Source organism: Carya illinoinensis, chromosome 1, assembly GCF_018687715.1.
Source record: "Carya illinoinensis cultivar Pawnee chromosome 1, C.illinoinensisPawnee_v1, whole genome shotgun sequence".
In the NCBI taxonomy this organism is placed as follows: domain Eukaryota; kingdom Viridiplantae; phylum Streptophyta; class Magnoliopsida; order Fagales; family Juglandaceae; genus Carya; species Carya illinoinensis.
The window spans coordinates 33248622-33263660 of record NC_056752.1 but is presented as its reverse complement, the minus strand read 5'-3'; positions in this window follow the sequence as shown (position 1 = coordinate 33263660).

The window sequence follows — 15039 nt, the reverse complement described above, 5'->3', positions numbered from 1 at the left end:
GTTTTGTAGTTAAGTATTGGAGTGGGTGTTCTATTGATTAAATAGACGGCGGTAGTGATAAAATCAGTCCAGTATGTTATGGGTAGTCTGGATTGGAATTTTAGGGCACTTGCCACATTAAGAATGTGTTGGTGCTTGCGTTTGGCAAGAGCATTTTGTGTTCGGCTCCATTGTCAGATCAAATAACTTTGATTTGAGTGTTGAATTGGTTTTCGACATTTGAAAAGAAATTTTGAAGTGAAGTTCTAGCTTCAGATTTAGTTTTTAGTAAATAAATCTATGTGCATCTTGTAAATTGGCCTGCAATGGAAAGAAAGTATTTTTTGGGACTATTGTATCCTTGAGCCGAGTTAGGACCTGAAATAACAACAAAAACAATGTCAAATGGTTAATTAACTTTAGATTCTGGTTGAGGGAAAGGTTGCTTGTGTTGTTTGGCAAGAGGGCAGATTTCACAAGAGATTTTGGAAGTAACCGAGAGCTAGAAGTTGGCTTTGTCAATATTATGCAATACATGTTGAGTCATGGAACTATGTCCAAGTCTATAATGCCATAACATTAATTGATCAAATTTGGAAACATCAACATTTTTAACAAAGTTTAAAGAAAACAAGGAATAATAAACAAAAAAGATTGCAAGATGGTCGGGTTGCGTCTTGTAAGTCGTTGAAGATGATACAAGCCATTAACACCCTCCACAGTCCAATCGTCATCCAAGATGAATGGTCTTGGATATAACGTGTATTTGAAAAGAAAATTAGGCAACAATTGGAGTGAGATGTTTAGGATTTTGCAGAAATTAGATTGAAAGAAAATTAAGGGCACATAACACATTTCGAAGAATCAAAAGGTCAGAGAGATGGACATCCCCAACGTGTGTGGTTGCTGTGGTGGATCCATTTGGGAGTTTAATCATATTAGAAAATGTGGTGACATTGTGTGTAAAAAAGTTGGGGCTACAGATCATGTGATCTGTAGCACCTGTGTCTATAATCCATGAGGTATTTAAGGCATTGCCGTGTGTGTGTGCAGAATTAGAAAATGAGATACCAGACATATGGGAGGAGCTAGCATGCACATTGTTAGCAGCAAGAGTAGTGGCATCAATATGAGAGGGATTGAGCTAGGCAAGGAGTTGTTTGTACTGCTTCTGAGTGATGGACAAACCATGATGAATTTCCTTCTGCACAAGAGAGGATTGGTTAACAAAAGACTTAAGCTTAAGACTGTGCTTATGGCCTGGAGGGAAGCCATTTTAGCTTATAGCATTTTTCTTTGATGTGGCCAGGTATGTGACAGTGTAAGCACAAGGGTAGGTGGGGATTTGCTTTGAAGCAATGCTCCAAATAATGGCTAGGTATATTGCAATGGGAGCAGAACAAACGATCTCTGTGGGAGTTGTTCTGGCTACGGCTATCTGGTCCCTGTGTGACCATTGCAAGGGGTGTAGGCACGAAATGAATTTGATGACTCCGTTCTTATTGTTGAACCAAGGATTGAACTCAGTTGCGGTATATTTTGTCAAATGATGCTTGCCACCGTTGTGGGCTGTACTGCTAGGTTTAGAATTTTTTTTTCACATCATTTTTTAATATTTTAAACCTTTTAAAAAAAATAAAAAAATTCATAATATTATTAAACAAATTTTTTTTAATCATTAAGAAAAAAACACTAGGAGCAGTAGCTCCCAGTGGATCCCCATTTAGCATTTCTCTTTTGTCAAATTGAATGTCACACAGTAACTGATAATCAGAGACAATAATGTTGGAAAATGATGAGGAGAAGGGAGCCAGAGTTGTAGGATGAAAGCTATCAATGGTAACCTCTTGCAGACATTGAGTCAACGGCATTAATAACCCCAAGAAGTTCTGCATGCATGCGTACGAGGCATCATTCACCATGCAAGGATATTGATCCGATCAATCTGCGCATAATAGCTCCAAATCATGAGTCTCCAAGATATGAAAGCAGTATCCTTTATATATATATATATATATGTAAAACACTAAAGACATGCATGAAAGATCTGACAGGCCATGGTAACAAATGAAACGACGCGTTGCAAATAGGGGTGTCAAATCATGTTAACAGGTTGTTTTCGTGTCATGTTAAAGTATGTATATATATATATATTTTTTTAATGAAAATATGCTTCATTTCATTCATTTAGTAAACGAAGTTACAACTGTGACTTATAAATACAGGAGAACCAGACTATAAGTCAACTAACACAACTGCTTAGGAGCTTCCCCACACACAAAGTGACGGACATTATCTTAACTTCTAAATCTCTCAAAAGAGAGAGTAAACACTCTGTATGACCAGAGATGGGATGGCTCTCTCCAACCTCTAGGGAGGCGGAACATGGGAGAATTACTATGAACAAACAGTCCAATAGCATATAACTACACCAAAAACTAAATAAACAGACAAAACTATAAAATAAAATATACGACAAAACAACTCAGCCACAAGCACAATAGGAGCTCCGACGGCAAACCCACCTCAGGCAAACTGCATCATGAGCCCCAACAGCACGAGCACCCAACTTTCGAACGTACCACAGCAACCTCCACAGCGAAGGCCGGCCGTACGACCATCGGCCATAACATCGCTCGCCGCTCTCAACTCTTTGCCTCAGATTGCGACCCGTTAAACTTATCATGTCAAAATCTCAAACCCTAATACAATCTATTAACATAACGGGTCGTGTCGTGTCAACCCGTTTTAACTCATTAGTAAATATTACAAAATATGTTAACACGACACATGAATATGATCTGTTTTAAACTGTTTATGTAAATGGGTTGAATATGTCCAAAATTAATCCGTTTGACCTCATTAAATTTAGCAAAATTTTATATAAATGTTAAAATTACAATATCTACAAAAATTATAAAACTAACTACAAATTCAAAATTACAATTTAGATAATAAAAATATCGAAATTGAAATTTTAACAAATTTACTTTTAGGTATAAGGGTATAATTATAATTTTAACTTTCTTAATATGTCATAACAGGTTATAACATATCAAAACCGGGTTGACCAGTTATTAACTTGTTAAGCAATCGTGTCTTAACAAGTCAACTTGTTTTGATTCGAATCCATTAAAATCACACCCTAACCCGCTATTATGATTATCGTGTCGTGTTCGTATTGGATTAACGGGTCGTGTAACAGATTGTCACTTTTAGTTGTGGGAAGCTTACGCCTTACCAAATAATGTGAGCCATTGCCCTCCCTTACTCTTCTCTTTCCTACATCTGTGAACTGTACCCAAAGCCATTGTTGTGGCCATTGTTTATTTAACACTCCATTGATGAGGTAAACTCGGCCAAAAATAGGAATAAGTGTTGAAAAGGACTTCAAGTTTTCAGTTTCATCAAAATAGGAAAGTTCTAACTCGGCCAAAGTCATTGGGGGAAAACTATGGAATTTCGAAGAAAGAAAATAACAAGAATCACAAACCCAAAATCGTTGGAGGAACTTACTCGCAGTAATAATTAATTTATGGAGTATTGACTGTGTCAAAAGTTCATAAACATGGGTTAAAAGAAGAGATGGAATCTGCAGAGAATGGAAGAAAGGAGAAGTTTCTCGATAACTTCTTTGTTTTTCAGTTCTGTGAATGAAGTGGATTACGTGGACCCACTTGCCTCTGCCCAAACAATGAAAATATAAATATTTGGTTCCCAACTAAACACGCCGTAAAAATAAACTTGACATGGTTTTAAACAATCCGTTTGATCTGAGTGCAGAGGTGGAGATTTGGGGTAGTCAGTCAAGTTTCGGTCTAGTGTGAAAATGGTATTAGAGATTTGGGGGCAATGGTCTTTGTGTTTTTTAATTATTTTTTTAAATAAAACAATCGCTGACATCATCCGTGTGTGCAAAGGCTGCGCAAGATTGATTAAGCCTAGTACAATCGTGTATATGTATATATACACTAGTAATATGTTACAAGCCTCAAGCACGTATGCCCAGGTCAAAGTACTACTAAATTGTATAGTTCTATTTGTTAAATAGGATTATATTAATATATTAATAACAATAACAAGATGAGATAAATAAATTCGGTATTTATAGAAAAACAAATTTGGGAGGAAAGAAATAATGCAATAAATGAAATTTGTTATTAAAAATGTTTTTAATAAAACATATAAGAAAAAGAAAAAAATAAAATAAAATGATGTAGTGCATTATTTTTTTAAGATTTTATTTATGTTGAACCCAAGGATTCAAGGTTCGTGTAATTATATATCTACACATGAATTTTGATGATAATAAATGAATTCAAAAAATAAAGAAGTCTTAAATTCAAGTTGTCTACACAATAGAGTTAAGCACATCAAGAAACCAAACATAAGCAAGAACGGAACAAGTTGATATTAAAGCTCATAGAGTAATTTTGTAAATCTTTTAAAATTTTGAAATTAGGATTAAGGCATAAAATTAATATTTTATCATAAAGCATTAAAATACATTTTTCACATGTGCATGAATATTTTGAAAATTAAATTTGAAATTTTTGAAAGATGATTGATTATTTTCTTTCATATGTGCGTGACATGATTACAAATTTGAATTTTGAAAATATTAAAGATAATTGATTGTCATATTTCACATGTGCATGCTTTATTTGAATATTTTCAAAAGTGATTGATGCTTTTTTTGACTTATGCAAAAGATAGATGATTTTATTTAAAAATTTTGAAAATATGAAAGATGATTGATTGTCATCTTTCACTTGTGCATACTTTATTTGAATATTTTTAAAAGTGATTGATGCTCATTTTGACTTATGCAAAAAGTAGATGATTTTGTTTGAAAATTTTGAAAAGTAAAGTGTACTCCTTTTGTCATATGCGAAAAGTAAAAAGATTAAGTTTGAAATTTTTGAAAAGTGAAGGATGTTGTCTTTGACAAATGAAAAGAATAAACCTTTATTTGAATTTTTTGAAAAGTAAATGATATTATCTTTGATATGTGAATCTTTTTAAATTTGAATATGAAGTCTCATACGCCTATAAATAAATCATTTGAGAGTTTCAAATTCACAATACTAAAAGCATACAACATTCATTCAAAACTTTCATTCTCTCTTCTCTAAGTATTGAGCCTTAAACCTTATTCATTTTGAGAGAGATATAGTTTGTGCTATATTGTTTTTATTTCACTCATTGATGAGTGTTTTCTGATAACCTACCCATTATCAGATTTTGTATCAGTAAAAGGGTGTGTATAACCATTGTGCGTGTAGAAAGTGTTCTACAGAGGGAATAGTTGAATCACTACATGTAAAGTGATTGCAAGTGTAGAGGGTGTTCTACACAGATCCTTTGTAGTGGTGTTGTTCAAAAGTGTAATAGGTTTATATTTCCACTTGAAGGAGGTTGAATAGTGAATTTGGGGATTCTCAAGAGGTAGCTCAAAGCGAAAATGTAGGCAGTGGGCCGAACCTCGTTAATATATTGAGTTTGCTTCTCTCTTATCCTTACTCTTTATATTTATTGCTGCTTTGAATTTTATTTATATTTTATATTGTGTATTTGATTTATAATTATTAATTTTTTAAATATAACTCAATTCACCTTCCCTTTTGTATTAGTCATCTAGATAACAATTAGTATTAGAGCAATGGCTCTATTATAAAATTAACTATCTTTTAAGTTAAGATCTTATGGCTAACATTACAACTTCATTTAGTGAAGGTTAATCTAGCAGTCGGCCTCCACTTTTTTGAGGAGATAATTACTCATTCTGAAAAATTAAAATGAGAATATTCCTTCAGGCTCAAGATCAAGAAATTTGGAAATGCATTGTAAATGAACCTTATATTCCAACAAAAGTGGTTGATGGAGTAAAGGTCAAAAAGAAAGAAGAAGAGTTTGATTGTGAAGATGATAGACTTTATACATTAAATTTAACTGTTATGAATTTCTTAAACAGCTTGACAGCCCTTGGCAAAATTTATATTCTTACTCATTAATATAAAATGTTTAAGATGCATGATAATAAATCTATTTCTACTATATACACTCGTTTTACTATCATTATAAACAGTTTGACAGCTCTTGGCAAAATTTATTCCGAGGTAGAGATAATAAGAAAAATTATCAATTCTCTACCAAAACGATAGAAATCAAAAGTGATAGCGATTCTTGAAATTAGAAACTTTAAAAAGCTCGTAGTAAATGAACTCATCGAATCACTTACCAACCATGAGTATAAATTGAAAAGAGGAGAATATGAATGAAAGTCAAGAAAGAGGTTGGCACTTAAAACTGTTCCTCATGAAATTAAAAGTGATGAAGATAAGGAAACTGACAACAAAGATGAAGAAGTTGTGATGATAATAAGAAAAATTAAGGGGTTTTTAAAGAAAAATAAAGTTCATCTGAGGAAATCCTTCAAAAAGTTTTCAAGAAAGATTCAGGAAAAAAAGACACTTTAATTTGTTATAAATACAATAAGTCTGGTCATATCATGCCAGATTGTCCTCTGCTAAAGAAAGATCGAAGCAAGGGCAAGAAATCTACATGGGATGATGATTCAAGTAACTCAAATAGTGAAGCAAGTAATGAAAAATCAGTAAATATTTGTCTTATGGCTAAAGATGACATTGAGGTGACAAATCTTGATAATATTGAAGATCCTTCATATGAATGATTGTAAAATATTTTAGAAGAGGTATATGAGGAACTTGAAAAATTGGGTATCAAATATACTACTTTGAAAAAGAAAAATACTTCTTTAACAAACAAAACTGATCTTTTAAGAAAAGAAAATATTGTTTTGAAATATGAAAATCTTGAGTTGAAGAAAAAAATAACTAATTTAGAAAATATTCTTGAAAATATTACAAATGGAAAAAGAAATTTTGAAAAAATTTTTAGTAGTCAAAAATGTGTTTTTGACAAGGTAGGCTTGGGATATATACCAAAACAAAAATACAAACCTTATAAAAACTTTTTTGATAATCCTTCTACATCAAAGTCCAGTATTCAAAATTCTTTTCATAAAAATAATTTTGTCAAAGAAAGATATTATTACAATCACTCAAGTTCTTCATATATGTCACATGCTATTTGCAATTTTTGTAATAGAAATTGTCATAATTATCATACTTGTCCTATTAGAAGAAAACATACAATGACTATTAGGGCCATATGGGTACTTAAAAATCTTGTTTATTCTAATACTAATAAATGACGGACCCAAAGAACTTGAGTTAAGAAAAATCATTTTAATTGTTTTTATAGGTATGCATGAAATCCTCCACAATAAAAAATAAATGGTTTTTAGATAGTTGATGTTCAAGACAAATGAAAGAAAACAAGAATAAGTTCTTTGATCTTAGATCTAAAGAAGAATGACATATGACATTTGGAGACAACTCGAAAGGAAAAATTGTAGGAATAGATAAAATTGGTAATAAATCTTCTCTCATAATTAAAGATGTTCTACTCGTTGAATGTCTAAAACATAATGTTTTGAGTATAAGTCAATTATGTAATAAAGGATTTACAGTTACTATCAAAATGGATAAGTGCATTATTTTGAATAATCATGATTGCAATGTTTGTTTTATTACTTTTAGAAGCAACAATATTTATATATTCAATTTTGAAGAAATTATCTCACAATATGCTATTTGTTTTTAACTCAGAATGAAACTAGTTAACTATGGCATAGAAGACTAGGTCATGGCAACATGAAACTTATTTTCAAACTTTCAAAAAATGATTTTGTGAGAGGTTTACCAAAGGTAAATTTTTTTTAAAGACAAAATTTATGATGCATGCTAATTTGATAAACAAGCAAAAATTTCTTTTAAAACCAAGAAACATATTTCCACTACTAGACCACTGCAACTGATACACATAGATCTTTTTGGACTAAATAGAATTGCAAGTCTAGGAGGAAAATATTATGCATTTATTATTGTTGATGATTTCTCTAGATATACTTGAGTCATTTTTCTTACTCATAAATGTGAGACACATAATGCCTTTACCAAGTTATGCAAGAAAATTCAAAATGAAAAGGATTATACTATTTCAAATATCCAAAGTGGTTTTGTGAATAATTTTTCTACTCCTCGAACTCCTCAACAAAATGGGATAGTATAGAGGAAAAATAGATCTCTTCAAGAGATGGCAAGAACAGTGCTCAATGAGAACAACTTGCCTAGTTACTTTTGGGCCGAAGCGGTAAGTACTGCATATTATGTTATAAATAGAGTTATGCTAAGGTCTAATTTAAATAAAACCCCCTATGAGTTTTGAAATGAGAAAAAGCCCAACATTGATTACTTTTATGTATTTGGATGCAAATGTTTTATTTTGAATGAGAGGGATAATTTAGGCAAGTTTGATGCAAAATCTGATGAAGGTATCTTTTTCAGATATTCTATTAATAGTAAAGCTTATAGAATATTCAATAAAAAAAACTTTGACTGTACAAGAATCTGTGTGTGTAGTATTTGATGAATCTAATTTTCTACTCTCCAAGAAATCCATTGATGAAGAAACGGAATGTATAACTAACACGGAAAGTCTCAATCTCAACAAAGAGAATAAAATGGAGGAAGTCCAATATGGAGACATCAGGAAAGATAATTAAAATTTAATACAAGATGTAACCAAGCAGTGAAAATTTGTGAAAGATCATCCAATGGAACAAATTTTAGGAGAACCTTCACAAGGTGTAAGCACTTGATCATCTCTTAGAAATATTTGCAACCATACTGCTTTTCTATCTCAGATTGAACCCAAAAATATTGATAAAGCACTTCTTGATGAATCTTGGATTCTATCTATACAAGAAGAGTTGAATTAATTTGAAAGAAATGATGTTTGGACAGTTGTTCTTAGACCGAAAAATCATACTATTATTGGAACAAAATAGACTTTTAGAAATAGGAAAGATGAGTCTTGAGTCATTATTAGAAATAAGGCTCGACTTGTAATCTAACATTTTAATCAAGAAGAAGGAATCGATTATGATGAGACATATGCACTAGTCGCAAGATTAAAACCTATTCAAATGTTACTTGCATATGTTTGTTATAAAGGTTTCAAACTTTTTCAAATAGATGTTAAAAATGCTTTCTTAATGGTTTTATAAATAAAGAGGTATATGTTGAACAACTTCCAAGTTTTGAAAATCATATTTCTCCAAATTATGTTTTCAAGCTCACAAAAGCACTATATAAATTAAAACAAGCTCCTAGAGTTTGGTACAAGAGACTCAGTGATTTCTTGATTAAAAAAGATTTTTCAAGAGGAAAAATCGACACAACTCTTTTCATTAAACATGAAAATGATGATATTCTTTTGATTCAGATTTATGTTGATGATATAATATTCGGTACTACTAATGAAAATATGTGCCAAGTTTTTGCTAAGACTATGCAGGAAGAATTTAAAATGAACATGATGGGAGAACTTACATTCTTTCTCGAATTACAAATCAAGCAAGCAAAAAGTAGAACATTCATCAATCAATCAAAATATATTAAGGAATTATTCAAAAATTTTGGTATGAAAGCTGCTAAGGAAATTGCAACACCAATTAGCTCATCCACTAAATTTGATAAAGATGAAACCGGTAAACCAATTGACTCGAAGATATATCAAGGTATGATTGATTGTGACGCCCCCAAATCCCACGTACGGACACAGGGAAATCGAGACGTCCGGATGGTGACAACATGGGTTAACACCCTATCGCCAAGTGCCAAGTGTGTGTACATGCATCAAGTGTGCAATTAAAAACACGCAGCGGATATACAAATCCATATAACTAAGTATCAGAATTTTTCTTTGTTTAATACAAAGCTGTTCAAAATGTATATAATAAAATATTACAAACCACAAATACTGTTTTAAAACCAACTACAAGGCAAAAACTCCAAATCAGTACTCCGGTAAAACCGCCTCCTTGGGCTTAGCCTCCTCCTCCTCCTCAATCTCTGCATCAAAATCTACGGTACTAAAAATCGTGCCGCAGGTAAGTAAAGATCCAAACGCCACAAGATAAAAATATATTAAACTCAACAATATGCATGAAAAAATGCAAATGCACATGTCCCATAAAAACCACATTTTTCTACGCACGCCAAAATTCCATTTTGGCCCAAAATGTAACCTTTATCACATGTCCTTGTCATTATCCCAGATAATGGCCTAAATCAATAAATCACCATTTTCCTAGAAAATGGATCACATAGCCTCAATCATAACTCGTCATTTTCCCAGAAAATGACCCGTAACCAAACCAAAACCCGTTCTAATTATTGCATGCACCATGATCTCCCCTAGGGATCATCCGCACACTCTGGCTCTTGTACCACACCGCAGGTAACGACTATGCATGTGACATCTAAAAGAGCGATGCCCAGTACTCGCTCCCAGCGCGTACCTGGACCAGGCCATCCTCTAGTCCCCGCCACTCTAGGGACCACGGAGTCGACATGACAGCGTTACCGTATCGTGTGATCCGGTCGTCGCCCAGTGACAACCCAGGGGATGTCACTCAATATTATCCACTCCCGAGTGACAACCCAGTGACAACCCAGGAGATGTCACTCAGTATTATCCACTCCCCGTAACCAAACCAAAACCTGTTCCAATTATTGCATGCATCATGATCTCTCCTAGGGATCATCCGCATACTCTGGCTCTTGTACTACACCGTAGGTAACGACTACGCGTGTGACATCTAAACGAGCAATGCCCAGTACTCGCTCCCAGTGCGTACCTGGACCAGGCCATCCTCTAGTCCCCGCCACTCTAGGGACCACGGAATCGACACGACAGCGTTACCGTATCGTGCGATCCAGTCGTCGCCCAGTGACAACCCAGGGGATGTCACTCAGTATTATCCACTCTCGAGTGACCAGAGGAGCTCCACTGAGATAATACCCCATCTCGACTTGGGGTCGTGATCCATACGCACCCGAAAATCCATTTACATGATTAAAACCTGATTTTCTCAAATTAAATAAAATGCACATGAATGCACCATGTAATGCACGCCTCAAGACACAATTTATCCAACCAATCACAAGAACAACAAACCAAGCAACTCCGTCCTCAATCCATCTGACCCCTAAACTCCTCGAACTTAGTTCGGAATCAACCAACTAGTCAAATAAATTATTGTAAGAGCAAAAAAATATTTAAATCTAAATTAGAGTTTGGAAAATACTTACAGTTCTATAAGGTATTTTTTTAAAGATCACGACGTTGCAAACAGTGGATAAAAAGCAACATAACAGTGTATTTTACACTGTGGCCGTGGGTTGTAAATTACCCACTTTTGAACGGAGACAAACCAAGACACGAAATTGATAGGGAATGGTCTAGAGATGTTTATGAAGCTAATAGAAGTGAGTTTTGGCTGTGGGTGGCGGTGAAAAAGGTAGTGGAAGTGCAAAAAGGGACAGATCAAAGTTGAGCTCGTGGGAGCTGCTCCAGCAACGGATCGGGGCCAAAAATGGGTGGGTTAGAACGGCAAGAGGTAGGGGATGAAGTGGTGAAGAGGTGGTGGCCGGAGGTGGAGCGACGGTGCTGGAAATGGCTCAAAACCATGCGGAAAGGTGGGGCTCTAAGGGGTTAACGGCGACTCGGTTGGGGCTGATTTTTGGTAGGGGTGTTCACCGGCCGGAGGGGGATTTTTCTGGGTGGGAGGTGTCGGCCACGCAGGCCGGACGACAATGGTTCTGGGTGGAAGACAGATCAGCGACGGGAAGAGAGAAGAGAGAGCTGCAACGCGTGGGAGGGGAGAAGGAAAAAGAGGAAGAAGAAAAGAAAGAAAGAGGAAAGAAGAAAAGGAAAAAGAAAAAAGGAAAAAGGAAAAAATTAAAAAAATAGAAGAAAAGATGGAGAAAGAAAATAAGGTCCAATCCTCACCTCCGGAGTCCAAAAACTGATCCGACAAAAACAATTTTAAAAGCCGTAAAACGACTAAAATAAATTAAACACCACATCAATTAAAATAAAACCAATTAAAATACAATAATTTAAAATAAAAGAACTAATATATTAATTAAATTAAAAAGATCCTTCAGTAAAAATATACGTAAAAACAGGGTATCACATCCTCCCCCCTTAAAAACAAATTTCATCCTCGAAATTCACAAGATCAAATACTAACTTGAATCAAGCCACACGATTCTACTGGGACCAAGTTTAAGAAACGTACTGTCATTTACTCAAACAAGTAGGGGTACTGCTCCCTCATGTCTGCTACTCTCTCCCAAGAGAAATCTTGAGCTAACAGATCTCCCCATGCCACCTTTACCAGAAGTATCGCCTTGGATCTCAACTATTGCTCTTTCCAGTCCATGATCTGTGATGGAACGACTTCATAAGTAATGTCCGGTTGCAACTGAATACGCTCTGGGTCAACAAAGCGCTGCTCTTATTGTTCAAAACTCTTCTTCAAGGATGATACATAGAAGACATCGTGAATTTTTCCAAAATATTCTGGCAAAGCAATTCTATAAGCGATGGACCCTATCTTCTCTAAAATCTGAAAAGGGCCAACATACCTTGGATCCAATTTCCTCCTTTTACCAAAACGCTTAACTCCTTTCATGGGAGAGATTTTGAGATAAACCCAATCACCTTCTTCGAAAGATAACTCTCTCCTCCTTGTATTTTCATTTTCTAACGACTCTGAACTGCCGCCATTTTATCCTTGATAATCCGAACTTGACTTTGCATTTCTTAAATTATTTTGGGTCCAACTATTTTATTCTTCCCGACTTCATCCTAACAAAAGGGCAATCTGCACTTCCTCCCATAAAGAGCTTCATAAGGGGCCATTTGGATGGACGCATGGAAGCTATTATTATATGCAAATTCTATGAGAGGCAAGTGATTTTTCCAACTCCCTTGAAATTCCATAACACATGCTCACAACATATCTTTAAGGGTCTGAATAGTGCACTTTGATTGGCCATTCGTCTGAGGGTGATATGCAGTACTGAACTTCAACTTAGTACCCAATGCAACCTGCAAACTTTTCCAAAACTGAGATGTGAACCTTGGGTCCTGATCCGACACAATACTCTTCGGTATGCCATGCAACCGCACTATCTCTTTCACATACAAGGGAGTCAACTTACCCAAGGAATCAGTTTTATTAACAGGCAAGAAATGAGCACTCTTCGTTAACTGGTCAACAATCACCCAAACTGAATTCTTCCCACTAGGAGTCCTCGGTAAGCCCACTACAAAATCCATCGTGATGTCGTCCCATTTCCACTCAGGAATAGGGAGGGGTTGGAGCATACTAGCGGGTCTTTGATGCTCGGCCTTGACTTGACGGCACGTGTGGCATCTCTCGATATACAAGGCAATATCCTTCTTCATTTCTTCCCACCAATAATTTTTCTTCAAGTCTCAGTACATCTTCGTACTGCCAGGATGAACTGAATAAGGGGCCGCATGAGTTTCTGCCATAATCCGCTCCTTGAATTTTGAATCTATGGGGACCACTCTACAATCTCGAAAACGAAGAATTCCATATTTATCCATACTATAGTGCAATGGCCCTCGAGATTTTCTGACTCTTTTTCTGATATCCAACAGCTTCGGATCCTTCCTTTGAAGAATCTTCAATTCCTCAAAATCAGCTACTCAAATATCAAGAATTGAAGATAATATTTTCTCTTGCTGTGAACTTTCAATAAGGAGTCTTCTCATCCCGCAAAGTAAAGAATCCAATTCTGACGATTCGGCTTCATCTTCTAAGTGCGACTTTCAACTCAAAGCATTAGCAACTATATTTGTCTTCCCTGGATGATATTTTATCTCGCACTGGTAGTCACTGATTAACTCTAGCCATCGCCTCTGCTCATGTTCAGATTCTTCTGGGAAAACAAGTGTTTCAAGCTCTTGTGATCGGTGTATACTTTGCAAGCTTCCCCATACAAAAAGTGTCACAGGATCTTAAGAGCAAATACAATCGCAGACAATTCTAAATCGTGCGTCGGATAATTCTTCTCATGATCCTTAAGCTAATGAGATGCATAAGCAACAACATGTCCCTCCTGCATAAGGACACATCACAATCCAAATTTAGACGCATCGCTGAAAACTACGAATGGCTTATGCGATTCTGGAAGTGCCAACACTGGTGCAATTGTTAATCTGATCTTCAATTCTTGGAAACTTCTCTCACACATGTCTGATCAAAAAAATTCTGCATTCTTTCTAGTCAAAGTAGTGAGAGGACTGGATAAGCGAGAAAATCCCTCTACAAATCTTCGGTAATATCCGGCAAGTCCCAAGAAACTCCAGATCTCAGGCACGGTCATCGGACAGTGCCATGACAAAATAGCTTCCACCTTACTAGGATTAACAGCCACCCCGTCTCAGGAATTCACATGCCCAAGAAATCTAACTTCCTCCAACCAGAATTCACATTTGCTGAGCTTAGCAAACAACTGGTATTCTCTCAATTTCCCAAGAACTAGACGAATATGATAAACATGCTCTTCCAAATCTCGAGAATAAATTAAAATATCATCAATGAACACTACCACAAAGGAATCCAAATAAGGTCTAAATACCCGATTCATTAAATCCATAAAAGCGGTAGGGGCATTGGCTAACCCAAACGGCCTCACCTTAAATTCACAATGCCCATATCTCGATCTGAAAGCAGTCTTGGGTACATCTTTATCCCTTATCCTCAGCTAGTAGAATCCTGACCTCAAATCAATCTTCAAGAACACCGCTGCTCCTTGAAACTGATCAAACAAATTATCGATCCGTGAGAAAGGATATTTATTCTTGATGGTCACCTTATTTAATTTCCAATAATCAATACACATTCTGAGGGTACCATCTTTCTTTTTAACAAATAGCACTGGTATACCCCACGGCGAAGTACTTGGTTGAATAAACCCCTTATCCACCAACTCTTGCAAATGAACCTTCAACTCTTTTAATTCAGCTGGTGCCACACGGTAAGGAACTTTATGTACAGGGGCCGCTCTAGGTTCCAAGTCAATAACA